Below are 27,100 nucleotides of genomic sequence, written 5' to 3'. Positions count from 1 at the left end.
TTCTTTAACACCCAGTGAAAAGTGTCACTATAAATAATACATTACAAGAAATTAATGAATAAGTTCAACAGTTGTTTTTCAATCTTCTTGTGTGAAAAATCTTCTACTCTTCCACCACCCCACCGTGATAGTGACACCACTCCCTCTGAAGAGCGCACTCACCAGATTGTATAGCCTCCCACTCTCGTGTTCGGCAAAACAGCAATTGAACCACACCTGGGTTGCATGTGATGAACCGTGAATCCAATCAAGCCAGCTCCATATGTGAAAAAATGAATAAAGTGCTCCACATAGCGTGATACCATTTTGACAGATTTATTAAAATCACTTCAAACACACTTCAATGGTTACACTCACTTTTAAACTGAAACATAAAAGCCTTTAAAAAAAAATCCACAGCAAGCAACAGGATCAGTGATCCAACGGTGCACCACGGTCTGAAGTGTAAACTGGTGTATCTCTCACCCAACCTTCTAAGGCCCAGCCATCCGATCGGTGTAGTCCTCCTCAGACAGCGGCATCTAATGTCACTGTACACTGTGTATGTACACACATTTTGTATTCATTTACACATCTTTTATATAGCTTTGCACTTTTCTTTGGCGCAGTGGAGTAAGAGAGATTCAGGGGCAGTTTATTTGTATATCTCTTGCTACAAACCATTGTCTATATTTATTTACCACCTGCAGCCATGGATGCCATTAATTGTCTGTCTAACAGACGGATAATCCCGGAAGATATCTTCTCCGCTAATCAGATAATTACTGATGGCGAGGAAGATGTCCCGGGATCTCTAAAGAATTTGGAAAATCTTTTGGAGAAGCAAGTTAAAACTTGGTGGAATGCTTTCACATTTGAAGTGGTTTTATTCATTGACCACTGATGATATATTATTATTCCCTTTTTTTAGACTCGCCTGCAGTCATCCATATTTTTTATTAAAAGGATCAGGTTGTGTTTCAGTCATTGTTTGTCCTATGCAGCTGTATGATAGTATCATGACTAATATATATATATAGCTTGTATTTTAAACTAGACAAATTAATTATCTCCTGTTGACATGTTCATTTTAATTTATTAATATTCAGTTTTATTGGTTACTTTTCCACATTAGCACTGTAATTAGTGGTGGATTATACGTTAGGATATGTCATATGTCATATATGGTAATGCTGGACGCAGCATTCTAACTACACACCGTAAAAATGTTTGGGATCCACTAATTTATTCAGTCTTTGTACCTGTGCTTCACGGTCAGGGGGACATGAAGTGTGAGCATGTGCAGAGCAGGAGGTCACATGACTGATGATGATCACATGACTGATGATGATCACATGACTGATGATGATCACATGACTGATGATAATCACATGACTGATCATAGATAGTATATAAGGATTGATGAACCATCCGTGTAGCCAATCCCATTTGAAGAAGTCTTTTCCACGAAACATGTCTTGGGCATGGTTACACAGCATTCCATCGCACTGACATTAGATGCCGCTGTCTGAGGAGGACTACACCGATCGGATGGCTGGGCCTTAGAAGGTTGGGTGAGAGATACACCAGTTTACACTTCAGGTCCGCTGTGACCGTGGTGCACCGTTGGATCACTGATCCTGTTGCTTGCTGTGGATTTTTTTTTTAAAGGCTTTTATGTTTCAGTTTAAAAGTGAGTATAACCATTGAAGTGTGTTTGAAGTGATTTTAATAAATCTGTCAAAATGGTATCACGCTATGTGGAGCACTTTATTCATTTTTTCACATATGGAGTTGGCTTGATTGGATTCACTGTTCATCACATGCAACCCAGGTGTGGCTCAATTGCTGTTTTGCCGAACACGAGAGTGGGAGGCTATACAATCTGGTGAGTGCGCTCTTCAGAGGGAGTGGTGTCACTATCACGGTGGTGTGGTGGAAGAGTAGAAGATTTTTCACACAAGAAGATTGAAAAACAACTGTTGAACTTATTCATTCATTTCTTGTAATATATTATTTATAGTGACACTTTTCACTGGGTGTTAAAGAAATTTCTTTTCATGATAAAATTAATATTTTTCATGACACTATTATTATTAATATTTTTATGCATAAGTAGAGGGTCATAGGCATTATGCTGCTCTGACCCATTATTTTACACGATTTATATTAGCGCCGCTATCTCTATCTGTACACGTGTGAGAGGTATAGTTTTGGGATTCTGAATATATTATGGCCTAAATGTATGACTAAAATTGAGTTTATTGTATTTTATAACAAAAAGTAGAAAATATAACTTATTTTTCAAATTTTTCAGTTTTTTTTTTTTCCGTTTAGACCTCAAAAAATAAAAATCCCAGAGGTGATCAAATACCACCAAAAGAAAGCTCTATTTGTGGAAAAAAAACAGCATTGGGTACAGCATTGCATGACCGCGCAATTACCAGTTAAAGCAGTGCAGTGCCAAATCTAGTGTGTGCATGTTTTCAATTGCTACCTGTGTCTGGATTGATGAATTTTGGGGTCTTATAATAATTTGCATGCTTTACAGGGAAAAGAAACAGAAAGATTGTTTCCTCTACATAGAGCCCTCTGTTGATTGTCAACACATGGCTTTGGGCTGTGATTGGACACAGCTGATCAGCAAGTCCTGGCCATGAACCATTGGCAGAGACCTGCTGAAAAAAACTCCCAATTTGTACAATCACAGCGGGCGTCAGCAGCGGGGTGTGCATGCATGCACCCTAAACCCAAAAACAGGCAGCAACATACCAGGAAGTCACTGGGGGTTATTTACAAAAGGCAAATCTGCTTTGCGCTGAATGTGAACTTGGAAGTTCAGTTGCTCTAAATGTGAGGGGTAGATCTGAAATGAGTGGAAGCTCTGCTGATTTTATCATCCAATCATGTACAAGCTAAAATGCTATTTTTATTTTCCTTGCATGTCCCCCTCAGATCTACAGCGACTGCACTTTCAAGTGCACTTGCAGTGCAAAGTGGATTTTCCTTTAGTAAATAACCCCCACTATGTCTTTTACGGGCTGCCCGTCCACAGGTCTATTCTGACACTTTTTGTTCACATGTAAAAATCTGTATTTTTTTTGCTAGAAAGTTACTTATAACCCCCAAAATTATATGTGTGTATGTGTGTGTGTGTGTGTATATATAATAATAATAATTTTTAGCAGAGGCCCTAGCGAATCAGATGGCGGTCGTTGAAATTTTTTATGACGCATGGTATTTGTGCAGTGGTTTTTAAATGAAAATTTATTTTTATTTTTTTAAATAATACACTTTAAATAATTTTTTTTGCAAAAAAACACAATATATAAGCCATTTTTGGTATATTATAAAAGATGATTTTATGCTGAGTAAATAGATACCTAACATGTCATGCTTTAAAATTGCGCACGCTCATGGAATGGTGAAAAACTTTGGTATAACTTAAATATTATCTGATCTCATATATCCACATACCCAAAGGAACCTTCTCCTAGATACATAAGAGCAAATAAGAGGCGCTCATATCCCCAGTGGTAGAAATAATATGTGCTACAATTCCATCAAATGATAACTACATTTGGGTGCATAAATTCATACGTGAACTGAATGGTGTAATGAAACCATACATGGATTAATCCTATGTGAAAATGAAATAAACTGTGCCAACAGAATAAATCTTAAAAAGTCCAGTGGTAAAAAATCACCAATTAATGTGACATACCAAATAGATATAAGTGCAGTAAAAATAAATAAACATGAACAAATTCAGTCCTTAAATATCTTGTGACAAAAAATGCGTGATTTAGTTTGTGACAAAAAAATCCACATAGATCTTCTATAGTGCAGCGATCTTGATAGTGTTAAACTCCATGTGTTTTTCACCTCACAAACGTGAAAACGTGAATCCACTCCCAATAGAATCTCACTCACCGAATAATTTTGCCAGCACTCTCATGCACGGCAAAAAACGTGTAGTTCACAGCAACTTCAAATTCAGTGGATACACTCAAAGCAACAAATGGTCATGGCGGACCCGATTATCGGAGCGGGGACACGAGTTGTGCGCATGCGGACTCACTGACCTATGGGAAGCTAGTGAGGAGGAGATTTAAGGGATGATGGGCAGCCTATTCAGCCAATCCCATGAATAAGTCTAATCTATGATGAAACATGTCAGGGACGTGGCTGTGAGATGTGACGAGCAACGCTGAGAGCCGCACTAGAGGAAGTACTTCCTGACTTCAACAGAGGGCGTCTGTTGCAGTCAGGATATGACGAAACGCGTCAGAGCGTGGCCTACACGACGCCGGAAGTGACGTTTGCGCTCCACCACAGCCTGTACTGCAACCAGGAAGTTAGAGATTGCTGCTTGGAAAGCGGAACCGGCTGGAGTCAACTATGGTGAAGTGCTGTGTCTAAATGCTTCCTTGTGATGTGCTCTTTTGATTGCTTTAACAATGTACGTATAATGTTTGTAGGGGGGTCTTTGTGTGATGTGAAGGGCTTTGTATCAAATAAACAGGATTATGCTATGTGCGCTTTTCTTTTGTTGTCTGGTGATTTATGAGCCCTGACCATCTTGGATTCCTCCGGAGGGTTGCTGACAGTGGCTGGTGGCTTGGATTTCTTCTTTCTTGGATGCTTATAATTATTTAGGCTTTGGTGAGTTTAACCCCCTGAGGGGAGTGTGTTCTCACAGGGTGGAAGTGGATGGATCGGTGGAAGGTGCATGCTGAACTTCTCTACTTTGATCACCTATGAACACTATCTGAACCATTGTGCTTACTGCTCTTCTCTCTTTAAGGACTTTTTTTGCATGTGTAGTTGGCCACATTATCCGTTTAGCTCAACACTAGCGCTGTTTTTAGTGTGTTACAATGATCATTTTGTTGATTTTGTTATGCCACTATCTATGATGATTTCCCTGCAATTTTAAACGGCTGCTTCTCTGTTTAGTCATATTTGAGACCTTTGTCACTTTTTAACAAATTAGTGTCATTTTTATATATTTATTTTGTTCCCTCTTTTTTATATATTCATTACTGCTTTGGAACTGCCAGGGCCCTTGGCGCTGAGTGGTGTATTTTTGGGCCTGTAAATACACCTTTTCACATTTTATGTCACATTAATTGGTGATTTTTTTACCACTGGACTTTTTAAGAATTATTCTGTTGGCACAGTTTATTTCACTTTCACATAGGATTAATCCATGTATGGTTTCATTACACCATTCAGTTCACGTATGAATTTATGCACCCAAATGTAGTTATCATTTGATGGAATTGTAGCACATATTATTTCTACCACTGGGGATATGAGCACCTCTTATTTGCTCTTATGTATCTAGGAGAAGGTTCCTTTGGGTATGTGGATATATGAGATCAGATAATATTTAAGCTTTGCAGTCATTTAAAGGGGCAGCTCGCTTTATACTTTTCACTAAGTTTTGATTTTTTTGCACATTAAGTGGGCCATTCACTGGATCTCACTCCTTATTGGTTCACACTCTATCCATTAGCACAGTGGGGGTAGTTTTGAGTTAAGGGCGGTTTATTAATTCAGATTACCTATTTATATTTAGAAAAACTTTGGTACTTTAAAATCTCCATAGATGATGCTTTAAACTAGGGTTGTCCCGATACCACTTTTTTAAGACCGAGTACAAGTACCGATACTTTTTTTCAAGTACTCGCCAATACCCATTACCGAAACTTTTTTTTTAATGTCATATGACAGTTTGACTGATGGGCACTGATAGGTGGCACTGACTGATGGGGACTGATAGGTGGCACTGATAGATGGCAATGACAGGTGGCTGGCACCGATAGGTGGCACTGATAGACGGTACTTATGGGCACTGATAGGCGGCACTGATGGCACTGACAGGTGGCTGGCACCGATAGACGGCACTTATGGGCACTGATAGATGGCACTGATAGGTGGCACCAACAAGTGGCTGTCACTGATAGGTGGCTGGCACTGAAATGCAGCAATAAATGACATGAGGAAAGGATTTATTTTTGAAATGCTGTGCTGTAACGCCCATCTTGGTACACCCTGCCGCAGTAAGCAGCAGCAGACATCTTGTTACACCCAGCTCGAACTATATGGGCTGGGTGTAACAAGATGTTCTCTGCTGGCTTACTACAGCCGAGTGCAGGGTGTACCAAGATGGGCGTCGAGATGTTCAGCCGCCGACGGCTCTCTCTGTTATGTCTCTCTCTGATGTCTCTCTTTCTCGTATGTGTCTCTCTCTCCCTTATCGCTCTCTGTAGTTTTGTACCTGGATCTCCCAAGGAGATAGGAAAGTGAAAGTAAACTCAGCTTCAATCTCTGTCACAGCGAGGTACAGGCCAGCAGAAGACATACCCCCTTCACATACGCCCCCTTGTAATGTGTATCATTACACAGGCTGACTCCGCCCGCCCTCTCCGTCCACACGCTGACTCCGCCCGCCCTCTCCGTCCACACGCTGACTCCGCCCGCCCTCTCCGTCCACACGCTGACTCCGCCCGCCCTCTCCGTCCACACGCTGACTTCACCCGCCGACCAGGTATCGGATAAGGCATCGGGAGCATTTGTGCGAGTACAAGTACTCACGCAAATGCTTAGTATCAGTCCCGATACCGATACTAGTACCCTACTTTAAACATTTTTACAGGTTACCAGTTTATAGTTACAAAGGAGGTCTAGCATTAGAATTATTGCTCTCGCTATAACGTTTGTGACGATACCTCACATACGCGGTGCAAACACCGTTTACATATGTGGGTGCAACCTATGTATGCGTTCACTTTTAGGCAGTGACAGGTACTTCTATGGAGAGATCTGGGGTCTATTAGATCTCAGATGTCTCCTCTGCCCTTAAAAGCATCTGATCACACGAAGTTCGGTGTGATCAGATGCTTTCACCTTTAAAAAAATGGTGCTGTTTACATGCGGGAAGTGAAGAAAATGCTCATCGCTTCTGGTCTCCTAAACCAGTAGTTCTCAACCTCAGTCCTCAAGTACCCCCAGCAGGCCATGTTTTCAGGTTTTCCTTTATCTTGCACAGGTGCTTTAAATCAGAGTCAATGGCTTGGTCTTTTGGACAGCTTTCCAAATTCCCAAAACATGGCCTGTTGGGGGTACTTCAGGACTGAGTTTGAGAACCAGTGTCCTAGACCACAGAGGTGATCGGAGATGATCTGGTCTTCGGTCAACCCTATCGTTGGCTGGAGAGGCACTGGAGGGCCTGCCACCTGTAAAAGCAATCCAACAGCTAATTAGCTGCTAGGATTGCTGTATAGAGCTTCGCCGGCTGTAAAAAAACAAAACCGGGGGTTATGGCTGACAGCTGCAGTCAAAACCCTGATATAACCATTAGCAGTCAGCGTACATGTACGTGATTTGGCAGCAAGTGGTTAAAGTATTTGTTACCCTAAAAATTGAATTTAGTAATGTGTCGTTTTAAATGGTAAAACTGTATTTTCATAGAATATTGTACATTGTAAAATATATAATTTTTTTTTTTTTTTTCATCTAATACCTGGTTCCCCTTCTTACTGGTTATAAACTGCTGATCCATACTAGTGTGGTCAGTATCCGTGCCTTTTACTCTTGTTCAGATGTATCTTCTGTAGTCCGTTTTGGAGCCCCCTTGTTCAACCCTCCTTTCTTGATCGACAGCGGATTCAAGCCCCATTCTCACTGTTAAATTGCAGCATCTCTGAGTCATCAGAGTTGTGTCAGCCAGAGGTAGTCACAGCCACCGACAGCTCCGTGATGTGCTTCAGAAGGAACAGCGATCATGTGACTAGAATCAGAAAAGGAAAAAAGGTTTTCTCAAACATAATTTTTTGATTTTTTTTTTTGTTAACAGTGGATTTTTAATTTAGATATCTTGAAGGACTGTGTATGTATATTGACGGCAAAGGCTTCACAAATTCTTTAAGGAGAACTGCAAGGGCGCACATAAACATTTAATACAAGAACACACTAGAGTAATAAAAATCAGCTAAGACCTTATAAATCACTTGAAATATGTAGGTAGGGTGAATAGTGTATTTTGTTTATATCACAATGTAATGAGAACAGATTAATGTTGATAGAACATAAGTGATAAATTAGTGGTTGTGTAGTAATGAATGAGAATAGCTAGAGATAGATGAAGAACGCTGGAGAGAGGTCTGAAAGGAGATATGGAGAGAGGTCTGAAAGGAGATATGGAGAGAGGTCTCAAAGGAGAGATGGGAAAATAGTGGAAATGAGTGATAAGAAGGGAGAAGAGGAAGGGGAAGAGTGTGGGCTATGAGGCTCAGAGGTAGTATTGCAAATAATGCAAAAATTAAGAAACCTTAACATAAAATGTATAAAGCAATGACTGGAGGCTGTAAGATGGCACCAAAGACAGTTTATGAGTCTATCTTCAGAGGGGAAGGAAGCAACAAGTCCTTCTTATCTCCCTTTGAATCAAGTTGTTGGCTTAGAACGGGGTCTCCAAACTTTCTAAACAACAGTGTTAATTTTAGTCTTAGGACTAAAATAGCATTTTAGTTTTAGTCCCATTTTAGTCTTCTGCAATTGTTACATTCTCAACTCAACTCCAGAGATAAAACATTAATTCTCCCGCTCTACAAGTCTCTGGTCCAGCCGCACCTGGAGTATGCTGTCCAGTTCTGGGCACCAGTCCTCAGGAAGGATGTACTGGAAATGGAGAAAGTACAAAGAGGGGCAACAAAGCTAATAAAGGGTCTGGAGGATATTAGCTATGAGGAAAGGTTGCGAACACTGAACTTATTCTTTCTGGAGAAGAGACACTTAAGAGGGGAAAGGAGAGGGAGGGGAATTACGGTGGGGTTGCCAGCACAAGTAGTCGCAATCTCAGAGTTGAGTGACCTCCGTTATTTAAGGATAGGTTAAGTATTCATCCAAAAAGTAAAACATATCCCAATAAAGCCAACATGTATTGTGTTCCTCCGTCTTGTCCCTGAGGACCGCAGTGAGGTGTTCCAATTTCCTGAATATCGTTCACTCTGGCAAACCATTGCAATATAGGGGGAGGAGTTTATTGTTTCCATATACTGGGAATACATGATCTGGCAGCATTCAGGAGATGCTTCAATAAGGATTTATGGTATCTCTTACTCGACATAGGAGTCAGGTTAAGAAATACTACAGCTGTTCGAGAAGAGAGCAGTCTGTAAGTTTGTGAACAATTTGCAAAGCCTGCTGCCAAAAGGGGCAAATCTTGGGGCATTCCCAAAAGATGTGAAAAAAGTGTGCCAGTCTGGTTCCCACATCGCCAACAAATAGGGCTATGTCCGGGAAAGAGGGACGCTAACACTGCTCTGGCTATGTCCTGTACCTGTGCGTTAAGGATTTTGTAAGAGGTCTCCTGATATTTACTGCAAAGGGAAGATTTGTGTGCAAAATGAAATATCTGATTCTTTTGGTCCTCCGAAAATGTGAATTTTAGATCTCTTTCCCATTTGAGCAGGTACGGCGGGTGGGTCTTGCTGAGATGTGACTGCAAGTAGAATAAAATATGAAACAGAGAGATTTCTAGATTGGCCCCTCTCCCACACAATCTTCAAAATAAGTGGATTGTCTTCGAAATGGTCAGAAACGGACCGGAGGAAGTAGGCTAATTGTAACTGCTTCCATTGGCCTAGCACTGAAGAGCTGAGCGGACCGAACAGGTCTGAAGAACGGACCTAACCAGACGGGCCAAGAAAGGAAGAAGCTCTAACTAGATTCTGATCTGGTTGAAGACGAAAAGCTCTATCAGTAAGCCCCAGGGCGAAGTCTGGATGGCCAGTGATAGATGTCAATGGAGAGGGGAAGCTGGAAGTTACTGCCAACTTGTAGTATCTAGAAAGTTCTATCAAGGTGGCTTTAATTAGGGAGTGGGGAGGGAAAAAATGAGAGTGCGACGCTCCTGCCCACGGGAGGTAGGCTAGAGGGGCCGCTACTGATTCCTGTTCCAGTGATACCCAAAGTTTGTGAGAGACATGTCTGCAGCAGTCAACTACTCTTGCCATATGGACCGCTGTGCAGTATAAGGCATAGTCAGGGAGACCGACACCACCTCAAAAGTTTGGGTCGTCGCAATAGTGACTGCCTGAGACGGGAAGGTTTGCCTTTCCAGACGTACAGGATCTGATAAAAGCTATCGAGTTTGCGAAAAAACTCCCGTGGCAATTTGACTTTTAAGGCCTGCAGAAGGTATAAGAGACGTGGCATACCATTCATTTTGCAGATATTACATCTGCCAAACCTAGAGACTGTTAAAGATTCCCTCCCTTTAGATCTGCAGAGAAGGTAGCTAGTAAAGGCTGGAAGTTATATTAACCTCCCTGGCGGTATGATTATTTCGGATTTTAGGTGCTGAAAGCGGTACAATTATTTTGCATGGAAATTTGGCGTTTTATATTGTAGGTCTGTAATTCTTAACAATAACACACTTAAATCTGTCCAAACCAGAGTCTAGTAGATATCCCGGGTATGATAAAGTTTGAAACACAAAAACATAAATTATAATATAATAAATAAAAATAAATAATTAAAAAAAATAAAAATAAATAGTAATAAAATAAATTTCCCCAACGATTCACTATCGCTCAATTCTGCAAGTGTTCTAATTTACTATCGGTGTTTTCTAGCTGGTCTAAAGCCACTTTTGACGTAAAGGGACACTTTTTGGTTGCTATGGACAATCTCCAGTTTCCAGGCAGAAAGAACAGTATATATAATATAAAACTGCATGCAGGGCATGGGCCAAAGCACTGGGGACAAAAGGGATGTGAAATCATTTCATACAGTACTGTAATCTGTAAGATTACAGTACTGTATGTGTTATTGTTTTTACTTTTTTTAATTTGCCGCCAGGCTCCGCCCCCGTGCGTCGCGACGCTCGCAGGGAACGGAGCCTGGCAAGGAGAGGCTTCAGAGGAGGACGGAGCCCACGGACACTGCGGGGGACATCGCAGGATCCCGGGGACAAGGTATGTAAAGCCACACCAGGATCCTGCAATGTAATCCCGAGTGTGGCTCGGGGTTACCGCTAATGGTCCTGAATTTTAACCCCGAGCCACACTCGGGAAAACCGCCAGGGAGGCTACAAAATAAGGTGAAGATTGGAAGGGATTCTAGTCCCCAAGTATTGAATGGCTTAAGGAGCCCATCTGAATTATTACTGAGATGAGCAATGGACCTAGGGGGAAGGTTGATATTAAGAGCTTCCAATTTTTGTAAATTAACTTTAAAGTTTGCTAGGTTTCCACATGTATGGGTTTCAGATAAGAGAACTGATAAGGATACAAGGGGATTAGATAAATAGAACCACAAGTCGTAGGCATAGGCAGAAACTTTGTGATTATATGGTATGATGATATATATATATATAATATACTAGTTTCCAGTCCTGTAATATCTGGGTTATCCAAATATGTTGCAAAAGAGGTTCCAATGATAGGACAACCCTGCCTCATACCATTCTCAATCTCAAAGGATTTAGAGGTAGCTCCATTTACTCTGACCGTTTCTGTGGGAGTCGAGTATAAAGCAGAAATCCAGGATAGAACAGAGTTTGTCATCCGTATGTGCCGTAGCGTGGCTTGAAGAAATTACTAATTTACTCTGTCAAATGCTTTTTCAGCATCTGTTGACAGTAGGATGAGAGGTATGTTGAGATACTTGGTTCTCATTATGACATTAATAGTTCTAATCGTGTTGTTTCTGTCCTCTATTCCGAATAAGGCCTACCTGGTCTAGAGGGACAATACGCTGGAGAACAGTTCCAATTCTCTCAGCTAAGATTTTGGTGAACAGTTTTAAGTTGAAGTTAAGCAAAGAAATGGGTCTGTAGTTGGCACAAAGGAGCGGGTCTTTGCCTGACTTTGGGATGACTGAAATTCTTGCACTTAGGAGGTCTATGGGCAGGGCGTGGTCATCTAAGATGGGGTTAAAAGCAGTGGTAAAATGGGACGCCAATTGGTCATGGAAGGTTTTGTAGTATGGAGTTGTAAAGCCGTCTGGCCCAGGTGCCTTTCCTGCTGGGACTTCGTCTGGAGCCCCTGCAAACTCCTCTACAGAGATTGGTTCTGAGAGTATCTCAATTTCCTCGTCAGTAAGTGTGGGAAGCTGTGCTGCCTTGAGGTAGGCAACAATAGCCGTTGACTTGTCTAGGATGCTATCTGCCACATAAGACAAGTGTAGATTGTAAAGTGATGCATAAAATTCATGAAATGTCTCAGCCATCTCCGGGGATGAATGGATTTTAGTTCCTGAGGGGGTGGATAGAGCTTCAATGTAGGCAGAATTACGTCGCATTCGTATAGCGTTCGCCAGTGACCTACTACACTTATCGCCAAATTCATAGAACGCTCTACGGCCTTCAAAAGATTACTTTTTGCTCGTAACAATGAGTGATCTTTAATCTGCTCCCTAAGCTGAATAAGCTCAGCTTCCGTGAGTTGGTCAGGGAAAGATTTATGATGTTGCTCAAGGTCGTGTAATTTGGCTAGTAAACTGGATAGTATGTTTCCCTTATCTTCTTTAACCCTATGGCCATGTTTAATGAGAACGTTTCTTATGTAGCACTTGTGTGCCAACCAAAGGAGCAGAGGACTACAGACTGAGTCTTTGTTAGTCTCAAAGAAGAAATTCAGTTCTCTCAAAACATCGGCCTTAGTTTCTGGGTCTGTAAAAGGGTTTAGTTTAATTGCCAGGTAGAAACCCTGGGCATCTTATGTTGTAATGCTTTGTCTAAAGAAATTGGGGCATGATCTGAGAGAGCAATATGGCCAATATGGGCATTAGAGACTAGTGGGATCGTGGCATGGGAGACAAGGAAGAAATCTATCCCTAAATGTGATCTATGGGGTGACGAGAAAAAGGTATAATAATAATCATTTTCCTGCGGATGGAGAATACACCAAATATCCACTAATTGATGTGAATGGAGAAGTTCTTTGAGTCTAGCTCGAGGTAGGGCCGAGGAGCCCGCTGTTGAATCATTGTGTGAGTCGAGTGTGAAGTTGAAGTCTCCACCTATAATGATAATACCTTCCGTAAAGGAGTCCAGGGAAGAAACACATGACTCAAGCACTGAGATGTGATCTATGTTTGGTAGATAAACGTTTGCCAAAGTGAACGTCTTGTGACTGGATTTTGCCTTTTAAAAAGATATATCTGCCCTCTTGGTCAGTGCGGAGGTCCAACAGTTGCCTCAGAAGGATGCCAGCCAGGAGGATACTGGCCCCCTTAGACTTGGACAAGGAGGACACACTATGGTAGGCCACCAGGAAATGCTTATGATGTAGTTTCAAAACTCTTTCCGCTCAAAAATGGGTTTCCTGAAGAAAGACAATTAGGGGGCGTTGTCTTAATATATCTGAGAGGCAACTGGACCTTTTTTCAAGGGTATTAAGGCCCTTAACATTCCAGGACAGTAGTTTCAACGCCATCCTGAGATCTCGGTTGGCAACTCTCACCGGTGTGTAAGAATATAGGGGGAAAAAAGTGTGTGTGTGGGGGGGGGGTTAAGGAGGATAGAGGGAAAGAGAGAAAAGAGACAGAAAGAAGGGGAAAGGGTTAGCTAGAAGAGGTATATAGGGGAGAAAAGAGTAAGTGGGGGGAGGAGGAGAGCAAACACTATGGGGTTTATTTACTAAAGGCAAATCCACTTTGCACTACAAGTACACTTGAAAGTGCAGTCACTGTAGATCTGAGGGGAAGCTCTGAAATGAGGGTTAGCTCTGCTGATTTTATCATCCAATCATGTGCAAGCAAAAATGCTGTTTTCTATTTTCCTTGCATGTCCCCCTCACATCTACAGTGACTGCACTTGTAGTGCAAAGTGGCTTTGCCTTTAGTAAATTACCCCCTATGTCTCCAACTGGAGATTAACTGCCGTCTTGAGCAGCTAAGGCCTAGTGAGGGAAGAGGTAAGGCACTTCAGGAAGAAAAGCCCCCAGCTGCGGACAGCTCCAGCAAAGTCCAACAGGCTACAGCAAGGGCCAACTGGCCACTGACGTGTAGTCTTCTCAGAATAGCTATGTTATGAGGGTAAGATGGGGAAAAGAAAATCAATCAGGTAAAATTTCCTCTTTAAGAAGGATTACCAGCAGAGTTTCCAAAAGTAAACAGATATCAAACATTCAAACAAGCCCAAGTGTGATCACTTAACTAACAGGTAGAATATAGCAACCCAACAGGGGCTACCATGAAGGAGAAATGCCCAGATGTTGGTTACTGAGGGCAGTCAAGAGGGACCGCTGGTAACAGGGAGTGGGTACCAAAAACCGGACCCTGAAGGGCCAACGATCTCAGGCTCTCTGGAACCCAGAAAGTCTGACAAGAGAGGAGCCTACAAGCAGATACTGCCCTGACAGAAGGACCGGCACCGAGGCGCCTCCATAGCGGAAACAATAAACATCAATTCACTCCGTATATACAGTATCTCACAAAAGTGAGTACACCCTCACATTTTTGTAAATATTTTATTATAGCTTTTCATGTGACAACACTGAAGAAATTACACTTTGCTACAATGTAAAGTAGTGATTGTACAGCTTGTATAACAGTGTAAATTTGCTGTCCCCTCAAAATAACTCAACACACAGCCATTAATGTCTAAACCGCTGGCAACAAAAGTCAGTACACCCCTAACTAAAAATGGCCAAATTGGGCCCAATTAGTCATTTTCCCACCCCGGTGTCATGTGACTCAGTGTTTCAAGGTTTTAGGTGTGAATGGGGAGCAGGTATGTTAAATTTGGTGTTATCACTCTCACTCTCATACTGGAATTTCAACATGGCACCTCATGGCAAAGAACTCTCTGAGGATCTGAAAAAAATAATTGTTGCTCTACCTAAAGATGGCCTAGGCTATAAGAAAAATGCCAAGACCCTGAAACTGAGCTGCAGCACAGTGGCCAAGACCATACAGCTGTTTAACAGGACAGGTTCCACTCAGAATAGGCCTCGCCATGGTCCACCAAAGAAGTTGAGTGCACTTGCTCAGCATCATATCCAGAGGTTGTCTTTGGGAAATAGAGGTATGAGTGCTGCCAGCATTGCTGCAGAGGTTGAAGGGGTGGGGGGGTAAGCTTGTCAGTGCTCAGACCATACGCCGCACACTGCATCAAATTGGTCTGCATGGCTGTCGTCCCAGAAGGAAGCCTCTTCTAAAGATGAGGCACAAGAAAGCCCGCAAACAGTTTGCTGAAGACAAGCAGACTAAGGACATGGATTACTGGAACCATGTCCTGTGGTCTGATGAGACCAAGATAAACTTATTTGGTTCAGATGGACTTATTTGGTCTGAAGCGGCAACCAGGTGAGGAGTACAAAGACAAGTGTTTCTTGCCTACAGTCAAGCATGGAAAGAACTAAGGGAGAAAGAGGTAATAAACCTCAGGACTTTAAAGGTGTGTAGTAGAAACAGTGTATAGGACAAAATTACAAATAGATAAAATTTAAATATTTTATTACAAAAAAAAAAAAGCATGAGGGAAAACATTCCATCCAAATACAAGTTGTATGTTCTATTCAAAGTAGTATGTTCTACTATCACGCAACATGTTTCACTTTTTACAGCTTCCTCGGGAGATTTAGGTGTGATGTATAAATTGCAAGGTTGCTTAGAGTAAAGCAAAAAACTTGATGTTAGATAAAAAGATGCAAGTCCCATGCATATTCAGAGCGCCCCATTTGTTGTATATCATAGAGTGGTCACAGAAGGAAATTAATTTTAAATATCAGATTCCTCTAGATTTGCTTAAAGGTAGAATCAATTTTGTTGTCTTGCTGATCAAAAATCGAGTTCAGCATACTTTATAAACCCAAAGAGTAAATGTCCAGCTGAAATATGAAGTAGACATATGCAGCACGACTAACACCGTCAGGGTATCAGGAAACAAAAGAAAAAAATCAATATGGGGAGGACAAGTTGTATAGACATGAGTGGGAGAGATGCTCACTCTCACTCTCCGAAAGGGCCTCTGACCTTGGTGGGAGTGTCCTGCATGGTGGTGGGAGTGTCCTGGTCTGGGGCTGCATGGATGCTTCCGGCACTGGGGAGCTACAGTTCATTGAGGGAACTATAAATGCCAACATGTACTGTGACATACTGAAGCAGAGCATGATCTCCTCCCTTTGAAGACTGGGCCACAGGGCAGTATTCCAACATAACGACCCAAAACACACCTCCAAGACGACCACTGCTTTGCTAAAGAAGTTGAGGTTAAAGGTGACGGACTGGCCAAGCATGTCTCCAGACCTAAACCCTATTGATCATCTGTGGGGCATACTCAAACGGAAGGTGGAGGAGCGCAAGGTCTCTAACATCCACCAGCTCCGTGATTTTATCATGGAGGAGTGGAAGAAGACTCCAGTGGCAACCTGTGAAGTTCTGGTGAAATCCATGCCCAAGAGGGTTAAGGCAGTGCTGAAAAATAATGGTGGCCACATAAAATATTGACAGTTTGGGCCCAATTTGGACATTTTCACTTAGGGGTATACTCATTTTTGTTGCCAGTGGTTTAGACATTAATGGCTGTGTGTTGAGTTATTTTGAGGGGACAGCAAATTTACACTGTTATACAAGCTGTACACTAACTACTTTACATCGTAGCAAAGTGTAACTTCTTCAGTGTTGTCACATGAAAAGATAGAATAAATATTTACACAAATGTGAGGGGTGTACTCACTTTGATATCCCTGTATGTTGCAGTCATTCAGGTGCTTATCTAATTTTTTTTTTTTGAAACTATCAATGCCCCCCGCTGAGACCACCGCCTGTGGAAGGGAATTCCACATCTTTGCCGCTCTTGCAGTAAAGAACCCTCTACGTAGTTTAAGGTTAAACCTCTTTATTTCTAATTTTAATGAGTGGCCACGTGTCTTGTTAAACTCCCTTCCACGGAAAAGTTTTATCCCTATTGTGGGGTCACACTTTTCTCCAATCACCTGGTACAATTCCAGTCAGTAGACTGTCAGTAAAAATTAGGAACAATGGTCTGGCAATTACTTGACTGAGTTCCCTAAGTACCCTCGGATGCAAGCCATCTGGTCCCGGTGATTTATTAATGTTACGTTTTCCAAGTCTAATTTTAATTCTGTCCTCTGTTAACCATGGAGGTGCTTCCTGTGTTGTGTCATGAGGGTAAGCACTGCAGTTTTGGTTACTGAAGCCCCCGATTCCTTCGTGAAGACTGAGGAGAAGAATAAATTCAATACCTTTGCCATCTCCCCATCCTTTGTAACCAGATATCCTTCCTCATTCTTTATGGGACCAATATGGTCTGTCCTCCCTTTTTTACTGTTTACATACTTAAAGAATTTCTTGTGATTTTTTTTTTTTTTTTTTGCACTCCCTTGCTATGTGTCTTTTGTGTTCTATCTTAGCCGCCTTTATTGCACCCTTACATTTCTTGTTGCATTCTTCATAAAGTCTGAATGCTGATGATGATCCCTCAACCATGTATTTTTTGAAGGCCTTCTCATTTGCTTTTATATGCATTTTTACACTAGAGTTAAGCCATCCAGGACTTTTGTTCGCTCTTTTAAATGTATTACCCAATGGGTTGCATTGGCTAATGCCCTTATTTAATATGCTCTTAAAGCAAAACCATCTCTCCTCCATGTTCTTTGTTCCTAAGATTTTATCTCAATTCATGCCTTCTAACAAGGTTCGTAGTTTAGGGAAGTTGGCTCTTTGGAAATTCAGTGTCTTTGTATTCCCCTTATGTTTTCCTAAATTGTCCCGTATTTCCACATCCGTGATCAGGTCTGTATTGTTGGTAATCAGTAAATCCAGTAACGCTTTATATCTAGTTGGTGCGTCTACCATCAAAACCATGAAATGGTCCTGCAAGACATTTAGGAACTGGCAAACCTTAGGCAAATGTGTGGTTCCCTCCACCCAGTCTATGTCTGGATTGTTAAAATCCCCCATTATAATAACACTTCCCATCCTTGCTGCTAATCCAACTTGTGATAGGAGGCCCGTCTCCCCCTCCTCCCTCAGGGTAGGGGGCCTATAGCATACTCCCAGTATTTCCCCCTTAGCTTCATCCCTTTGGAGCTCTACCCATAAGGAGTCCACCTCCTCTCTAGCTCCCTAAGTGATCTCATCTCTCACATTCACTTGTACATTATTCTTGATATAAAGGCATATCCCTCCCCCTTTTTTACCCTCTCTATCCCTGTGATAAAGGGTATACCCTTGAATGGTTGCCAGCCAATCATGAGAGCTGTTGAAGCAGGTCTCTGAAATTCCCACAAAATCCAAATCCTCCTCGTTCAACAGTATCTCTAGTTCACCCATCTTGTCCGCCAGGCTCCTGGCATTGGTGAACATGCCACGTAGTTTAGACCGGTCGCATACTATCCTTTTATTGGGTTTCTGAGATTGCAACTAGGACTTGTTACTATACTTACCTTTTATGTGCTTTAGTCAACCTACCACTAATGTCCCCAATACTACCCTCTGGAATATGTTCTGCGCTGACTATCTCTACCTCTGGGCCCTCCCTCCCGTCGCCTAGTTTAAAAGCCCCTCTAACTTTTTGGCCATCTTCACTCCCAGCTGATCTGCACCCTCCTCATTTAGGTGCAGTCTGTCCCTTCTATAGTACTGGTGATCAGCTGAGAAGTTGGCCCAGTCCTCTAGGAACCCAAACCCCTCCTTACTACATCAACTGTTCAGCCACTTGTTTACTTCCCTAATCTCCCTCTGCCTTTCTGGTGTGGCTCGATGTACCTTGGAGCACCTTTTTCCTCAATTTAGCTCCCAAGTCCCTAAAATCGTTCTATAGGACACTCCATCCGCCTCTGACTTTGTCATTGGTGCCAACGTGCACCATGACAGCCAAGTCTTCCCCAGCCTATCCCAGTAATCTGTCCACCAGATCCGTGATGTGCCAAACCTGAGTGCCCGGTAGACAACATACTGTACAGTTCGACGCTTCAGGTCTTTGTCACAGACTGCCCTCTCTGTCCTTCTAAGAATTGAGTCCCCTACCACCAGAATCTGTCTTTCCTTTCCCTTCGCTTCCCCCCCACTCTCACTGGAGGAGTTCTTCCCCTGGCAGCTAGGAGAGTCCCTCAGCTCCAGCAGTTCTGGTCCCTGACTGGTTTCACCAATGTCACTCAATGGAGCGTACTTATTGGGATGCTCCAGTCCTGGATCGGCCTCCCTGGCACTTCCCCCTCTACCCTTCCTGATTGTCACCCATCTACTCTTTCCTAGTGCCTGCACCTCTTTGTCTCCACCAGCCTCTGTACTGGCCCCTGCTGGCATATGCTCGATTGTTTTATAACATCTGGTAAGCGGATCTTTTGTAAGGTATATGCACTAGTTCTCCTAATGGAGATCATTCACTTTATTGCATGTCACTCACGCAACAACCCTATGTGTGCCTATAGGCACTGGGTGGTCTTATGATTTTTTTATGATTTTGTCACTGGTGGAGTGTCACATTTTTTTTCTTTTCTTTTGTTATTCAATTTTTGTCAGTATTACGCTATGTTATTTAAAAAAATTTTTTTTTGGGTAAAATCTTTGTGGATCCAATTCTGTGTTACGAGTGCGATTCATCCAGTGTACACCGGGATTGGTTCCCTAAAGGCCCAGGCTGGGTTTAAAGCCACCTGCTTGACTTGGCTTACTATCTGGTAAGCATTTCATCTAACAGATAATTTGTTTCACCTGAACCTCTACTATCAGCAATTGGACTATTGAGGATTTTTTATTCACATTTTTTTGGCTGTTGGACATTCTTTCATCAAGGCACATTTTCATTTCCACTAAGTCACTTTTTTCTCAACCAATTTTTGTATTTATTTAGTATGCCTTTAATGCGCGGCTTTTCTATTTTTTACTCAACAAGACAATACACAGGTACTCAACAAGACAATACACAGGCACTCAACAAGACAATACACAGGCACTATAGAAAAAATAGGTATCCTATGTGCTAACGCCCTCTGCACGAGGAACACCTCCACCGCGCCTCTGGCTCCACAATAAACCTAAAAAATTACTAAATAAAAATGCACCAGTGAAAGTGATTAGATGATTCTCAACACCAGTGACAGTGATTAAATGATAAAATAATGAACACAAAAATTGTTGAGCTGCCCCCTTAAAAGTGCAGTATAGATCAATAGTATATTTAATCCTAAATATCGGTTAAAGACCAAAAAGATGGTAAACCGACACCTAGGCTAAATGGAAGGCGCTCAAAAACAAAACATGTATACCTTGCAGTGTACAATGATGGTGACAACCTCTTAATAATCAATAAGTTACCTGAGTGAAACAGTATACTTTACAGTGTACAATAGTGGTAATACCCTCTATTCGTGATTCAATCACCTAAATACAATAGTGGTGATACCTACTTTTAGTGGATCAATCACCTAAGTGTAGCACACTGAATTAGCAGTGAACCACAAAAATATATATATAAACCTGTAAACATAAAATAAACATACAAATGTATAGTGTGACCATATAAATTAATACACACATATAAATGTGACAGCAACTAGAAAAATGAACACGTGCAAGTATTTCAATTCATGCTGCAAAAGTTAGAGACTCCATATACAGTCCATTGATGAAAGCAGCCTCCAAACAAGCTGCAAGTGATAGAAAATGGTGACGATAAAATGAAAATCAAATGTCCCACACAGATGATTCCTCAGTGATATATGTCAAATGATGAGTAACTTCGTGCTTCTTTCACCTCACCACCGTGCTAGTGAATCACACTCTCCAGACATACACTCACCGAAATAAAATGCCAGCATTCTCATGCAAGGCAAAACACGCTCTTTTTACCACACTCCAGGGTAAATAGTGTATACGAGGTTCACAACGATGGTTTTCAATGGATCCACATAAAAGAAAATAAATGCTCCAATAGTGTAATTCAGCAACAACAATTTATTAAAATCACTGCAATCCTCACACATAGCACTCACATTAGTGTAAAAATAAAAGGCCCAGAACGTGTAGTCAACAGCAAGCCTCAACTTTGTGGATATAACAATAAACAATGGTCACGGCGGACCCGAGGTGTGTAGCTGCTGAGTATGCTCTCACCCCTCCCTCGGGATTCCTCCGTCCCTCCGTGCACTCGTAATCTTATCCTCCTGTGTGGCTACCAGCATGTACGTCACAACTCACAGCCACGCCCCGACATGTTTCGTCATGGATAGACTTCTTCATGGGATTGGCTGTGTTCGCTGTCACTCAACCTTTTTATCTGCTCTAAAATACACGCCCCCTGGGTTACGCACTGCGCATGTGCACACCTCGCGTCCCCGTGCGTCGGATACACTGATGTCTAATACAGCAGATATAATTAGGAACCAGGCACATAAGAGAATTGTAATGATGATAAACATAATCCACGGGATTTAAGCAGTCTACCAAAATGATGAGTTTATATAAGTGTAAATCGCAATATTCTAAAAACATCATTTAAATACCAGCCAGCAATTGCAATGATTTTTCACATAGCTAACCTGCTGCCTGATAGCGACTGTAAATACCGGCCAGCAAGTGCAATGATTTTTTTCCACGGCTAACCCTCTGCCTGATGGCGACGGTAATCTACATAGCAAGCCCAATACAGGGTCCAAAACTGAGATCAAATATTACCCGGTCTGGGCCCGTTTATTTCCCAGTCGTAATACTAACAAAATATAAATAAATAAAGATAAAAATAAAATACTCCTGTATATCACGAATTCAATAAAATTCAAACTACATAAAAATGCTGAACTAAAGACAAAGAATAAAAATCCATAGAATTAATATGGATCCTCTAATAAAATATAAAACCTATGATCTGATGTTGAATGCCACTTAATGGGATAAGTAAAAATTTAAAATGTATAGGTAGACCTCTAAAAAAAATTAATGAATAGATATCTATACTGCATAGATATTCTATACGGATACCAAATAATCAAAACGAAAGACAAACACCTACAGTAATAGCTAACCCCTCAGGTGAGTACTGAACAACAATCCATAACCCACCTTAAATGGGTGTTCAGTATTCTGTGCATACCAGGGTAATGACCGACACCTTATAACAAACATAAGAAATCTGTTTAAAAATCTATTTAAAAATCTGTTTACAAATCGGCTCCCTTCTCTCCCCTCCTTATAGGGACTAGTACCTTACCAAAAATTATTATATATATAAAGGGTAACTCCAGACATATAATCTGTAATAGACAACTCCCAAAATCAAAAAATCAGAAATCATAACCACAGGGCTCCAATACCTATAGCAAATAATGAGCCAGGGTGATCTAGTCTAAAAGTTGTTAATAAAACAGTTTAGATCTAGTTCTATGTTTAACCCCCTAGGGGTTAAACTCTTCAATAAATAAATCCATCTGGTTTCCCGTTGGGATAGATCCCTGACTCTGTTAGACCCTCTCCAGGAGGGGTGTACAATGTCAATCCCACAGAATTGTAATAACGATGGGTCTTGTTGATGTTTTACTTTAAAATGTAGGGAGACACTATGGTACTTGTAGCCATTTTTAATGTTGGTAAGATGTTCCGAAATCCTGACTCTCAACATTCTCTTCGTCCTCCCCACATACAAAAGGCCACACGGGCACCACATCAGATAGACAACATGTGACGAATTACATGTGCTAAATTCCTTAATTTCAAAGGATTCCCCATCCCTATTAGTTACATTAGTCAGTCCTCTATGGTTGACTCTAACAGTCCTGCAACAAATACATCTCCTGCAACTGTAGAAGCCTCTGAAGTCAAATTTCAGCGAATTCCTCCCAGGTGGATCTAATATCCTCTTAACCACATGGTCACCGAAGCTCGGGGCCTTCCTATAAATAAATATTGGCCGGTCAGGTAACACCTCTCCCAGATGCCTATCCTTACATAAAATATGCCAGTATTTTTTGAAAATATTTTCAATGTCTTTATACTGGCAATGGAATCCAGAAATAAAACCAAATTGATGTTTATTATCACTGGGTATATTCTCAGATTTCTTCAGGCATTGTTCCCTGGGTACTAATGCCACCTCCTGGGTAATTTTGTTTAGTTCATCCTCCCGATAGCCTCTTTGTAGGAATTTACTTTTAAGAACATCTGCTTGCTCAAAGAAGTCTTCCAATTCCGTACAATTACGGCGTACACGTAACATCTGCCCTTTTGGAATATTTCTTATCCAAGCCGGGTGGTGGCCGCTTCTGATTGATAAGAAACTATTTCGATCAGTCGGCTTAAAATAAACTTTAGTTTTTAATGAGTTGCCCTGTCTCTCAATGGTCACATCCAGAAAATTAACCGATAGATTGCTGATCTGGTGTTCCAATTTAATGTTGTTATGGTTATTATTAAGCTCATGTAGAAAGTCAATGGCCGATTCCTCTGTCCCTTCCCAAATGAACAAGATTATACAACACGAGGATGCGGCTTTGGCCCTGAATTGGGCCTTGAGTAAGAGAGACGACATCCCTAGTGTACAGAAAAGATTTTTGGGACAGGTACTGGATTTTTGTATGTCCCACAATTATTTCTGGTGTGATGGCCACTTTTACTCCCAGCAGGTTGGCGTGGCGATGGGAGCCAAATATGCTCCCAGCCTCGCCAACCTGTTCATGGCAGAGTGGGAAAACAGAAAAGTGTTCAGCCAGAGAAGACCCCAACTTTTATTTTATCGGCAATTCATTGATGACCTCTTGTTCATTTGGGAGGGGACAGAGGAATCGGCCATTGACTTTCTACATGAGCTTAATAATAACCATAACAACATTAAATTGGAACACCAGATCAGCAATCTATCGGTTAATTTTCTGGATGTGACCATTGAGAGACAGGGCAACTCATTAAAAACTAAAGTTTATTTTAAGCCGACTGATCGAAATAGTTTCTTATCAATCAGAAGCGGCCACCACCCGGCTTGGATAAGAAATATTCCAAAAGGGCAGATGTTACGTGTACGCCGTAATTGTACGGAATTGGAAGACTTCTTTGAGCAAGCAGATGTTCTTAAAAGTAAATTCCTACAAAGAGGCTATCGGGAGGATGAACTAAACAAAATTACCCAGGAGGTGGCATTAGTACCCAGGGAACAATGCCTGAAGAAATCTGAGAATATACCCAGTGATAATAAACATCAATTTGGTTTTATTTCTGGATTCCATTGCCAGTATAAAGACATTGAAAATATTTTCAAAAAATACTGGCATATTTTATGTAAGGATAGGCATCTGGGAGAGGTGTTACCTGACCGGCCAATATTTATTTATAGGAAGGCCCCGAGCTTCGGTGACCATGTGGTTAAGAGGATATTAGATCCACCTGGGAGGAATTCGCTGAAATTTGACTTCAGAGGCTTCTACAGTTGCAGGAGATGTATTTGTTGCAGGACTGTTAGAGTCAACCATAGAGGACTGACTAATGTAACTAATAGGGATGGGGAATCCTTTGAAATTAAGGAATTTAGCACATGTAATTCGTCACATGTTGTCTATCTGATGTGGTGCCCGTGTGGCCTTTTGTATGTGGGGAGGACGAAGAGAATGTTGAGAGTCAGGATTTTGGAACATCTTACCAACATTAAAAATGGCTACAAGTACCATAGTGTCTCCCTACATTTTAAAGTAAAACATCAACAAGACCCATCGTTATTACAATTCTGTGGGATTGACATTGTACACCCCTCCTGGAGAGGGTCTAACAGAGTCAGGGATCTATCCCAACGGGAAACCAGATGGATTTATTTATTGAAGAGTTTAACCCCTAGGGGGTTAAACATAGAACTAGATCTAAACTGTTTTATTAACAACTTTTAGACTAGATCACCCTGGCTCATTATTTGCTATAGGTATTGGAGCCCTGTGGTTATGATTTCTGATTTTTTGATTTTGGGAGTTGTCTATTACAGATTATATGTCTGGAGTTACCCTTTATATATATAATAATTTTTGGTAAGGTACTAGTCCCTATAAGGAGGGGAGAGAAGGGAGCCGATTTGTAAACAGATTTTTAAATAGATTTTTAAACAGATTTCTTATGTTTGTTATAAGGTGTCGGTCATTACCCTGGTATGCACAGAATACTGAACACCCATTTAAGGTGGGTTATGGATTGTTGTTCAGTACTCACCTGAGGGGTTAGCTATTACTGTAGGTGTTTGTCTTTCGTTTTGATTATTTGGTATCCGTATAGAATATCTATGCAGTATAGATATCTATTCATTAATTTTTTTTAGAGGTCTACCTATACATTTTAAATTTTTACTTATCCCATTAAGTGGCATTCAACATCAGATCATAGGTTTTATATTTTATTAGAGGATCCATATTAATTCTATGGATTTTTATTCTTTGTCTTTAGTTCAGCATTTTTATGTAGTTTGAATTTTATTGAATTCGTGATATACAGGAGTATTTTATTTTTATCTTTATTTATTTATATTTTGTTAGTATTACAACTGGGAAATAAACGGGCCCAGACCGGGTAATATTTGATCTCAGTTTTGGACCCTGTATTGGGCTTGCTATATAGATTACCGTCGCCATCAGGCAGAGGGTTAGCCGTGGAAAAAAATCATTGCACTTGCTGGCCGGTATTTACAGTCGCTATCAGGCAGCAGGTTAGCTATGTGAAAAATCATTGCAATTGCTGGCTGGTATTTAAATGATGTTTTTAGAATATTGCGATTTACACTTATATAAACTCATCATTTTGGTAGACTGCTTAAATCCCGTGGATTATGTTTATCATCATTACAATTCTCTTATGTGCCTGGTTCCTAATTATATCTGCTGTATTAGACATCAGTGTATCCGACGCACGGGGACGCGAGGTGTGCGCATGCGCAGTGCGTAACCCAAGGGGCGTGTATTTTAGAGCAGATAAAAAGGTTGAGTGACAGCGAACACAGCCAATCCCATGAAGAAGTCTATCCATGACGAAACATGTCGGGGTGTGGCTGTGAGTTGTGACGTACATGCTGGTAGCCACACAGGAGGATAAGATTACAAGTGCACGGAGGGACGGAGGAATCCCGAGGGAGGGGTGAGAGCATACTCAGCAGCTACACACATCGGGTCCGCCGTGACCATTGTTTATTGTTATATCCACAAAGTTGAGGCTTGCTGTTGACTACACGTTCTGGGCCTTTTATTTTTACACTAATGTGAGTGCTATGTGTGAGGATTGCAGTGATTTTAATAAATTGTTGTTGCTGAATTACACTATTGGAGCATTTATTTTCTTTTATGTGGATCCATTGAAAACCATCGTTGTGAACCTTGTATACACTATTTACCCTGGAGTGTGGTAAAAAGAGCGTGTTTTGCCTTGCATGAGAATGCTGGCATTTTATTTCGGTGAGTGTATGTCTGGAGAGTGTGATTCACTAGCACGGTGGTGAGGTGAAAGAAGCACGAAGTTACTCATCATTTGACATATATCACTGAGGAATCATCTGTGTGGGACATTTGATTTTCATTTTATCGTCACCATTTTCTATCACTTGCAGCTTGTTTGGAGGCTGCTTTCATTAATGGACTGTATATGGAGTCTCTAACTTTTGCAGCATGAATTGAAATACTTGCACGTGTTCATTTTTCTAGTTGCTGTCACATTTATATGTGTGTATTAATTTATATGGTCACACTATACATTTGTATGTTTATTTTATGTTTACAGGTTTATATATATATTTTTGTGGTTCACTGCTAATTCAGTGTGCTACACTTAGGTGATTGATCCACTAAAAGTAGGTATCACCACTATTGTATTTAGGTGATTGAATCACGAATAGAGGGTATTACCACTATTGTACACTGTAAAGTATACTGTTTCACTCAGGTAACTTATTGATTATTAAGAGGTTGTCATCATCATTGTACACTGCAAGGTATACATGTTTTGTTTTTGAGCGCCTTCCATTTAGCCTAGGTGTCGGTTTACCATCTTTTTGGTCTTTAACCGATATTTAGGATTAAATATACTATTGAAATACACAGGCACTCAACAAGACAATACACAGGCACTCAACAAGACAATACACAGGCACTCAACAAGACAATACACAGGCACTCGCTAACCCACGTGC

The 27,100-nt window shown here is 41.2% G+C and overlaps 1 protein-coding gene across 1 annotated transcript in view; it reads left to right on the top strand.

The window, feature by feature from the left end:
* LOC141144049 (NACHT, LRR and PYD domains-containing protein 3-like) overlaps positions 1-27,100 on the top strand; it is a 184,645-nt gene that overhangs the window by 100,545 nt on the left and 57,000 nt on the right. The window lies entirely within an intron of this gene.

This window comes from Aquarana catesbeiana, linkage group LG05 (genome assembly GCF_042186555.1).
Source record: "Aquarana catesbeiana isolate 2022-GZ linkage group LG05, ASM4218655v1, whole genome shotgun sequence".
NCBI classification, from domain to species: domain Eukaryota; kingdom Metazoa; phylum Chordata; class Amphibia; order Anura; family Ranidae; genus Aquarana; species Aquarana catesbeiana.
This window is presented reverse-complemented; position numbering and strand designations above follow the sequence as displayed.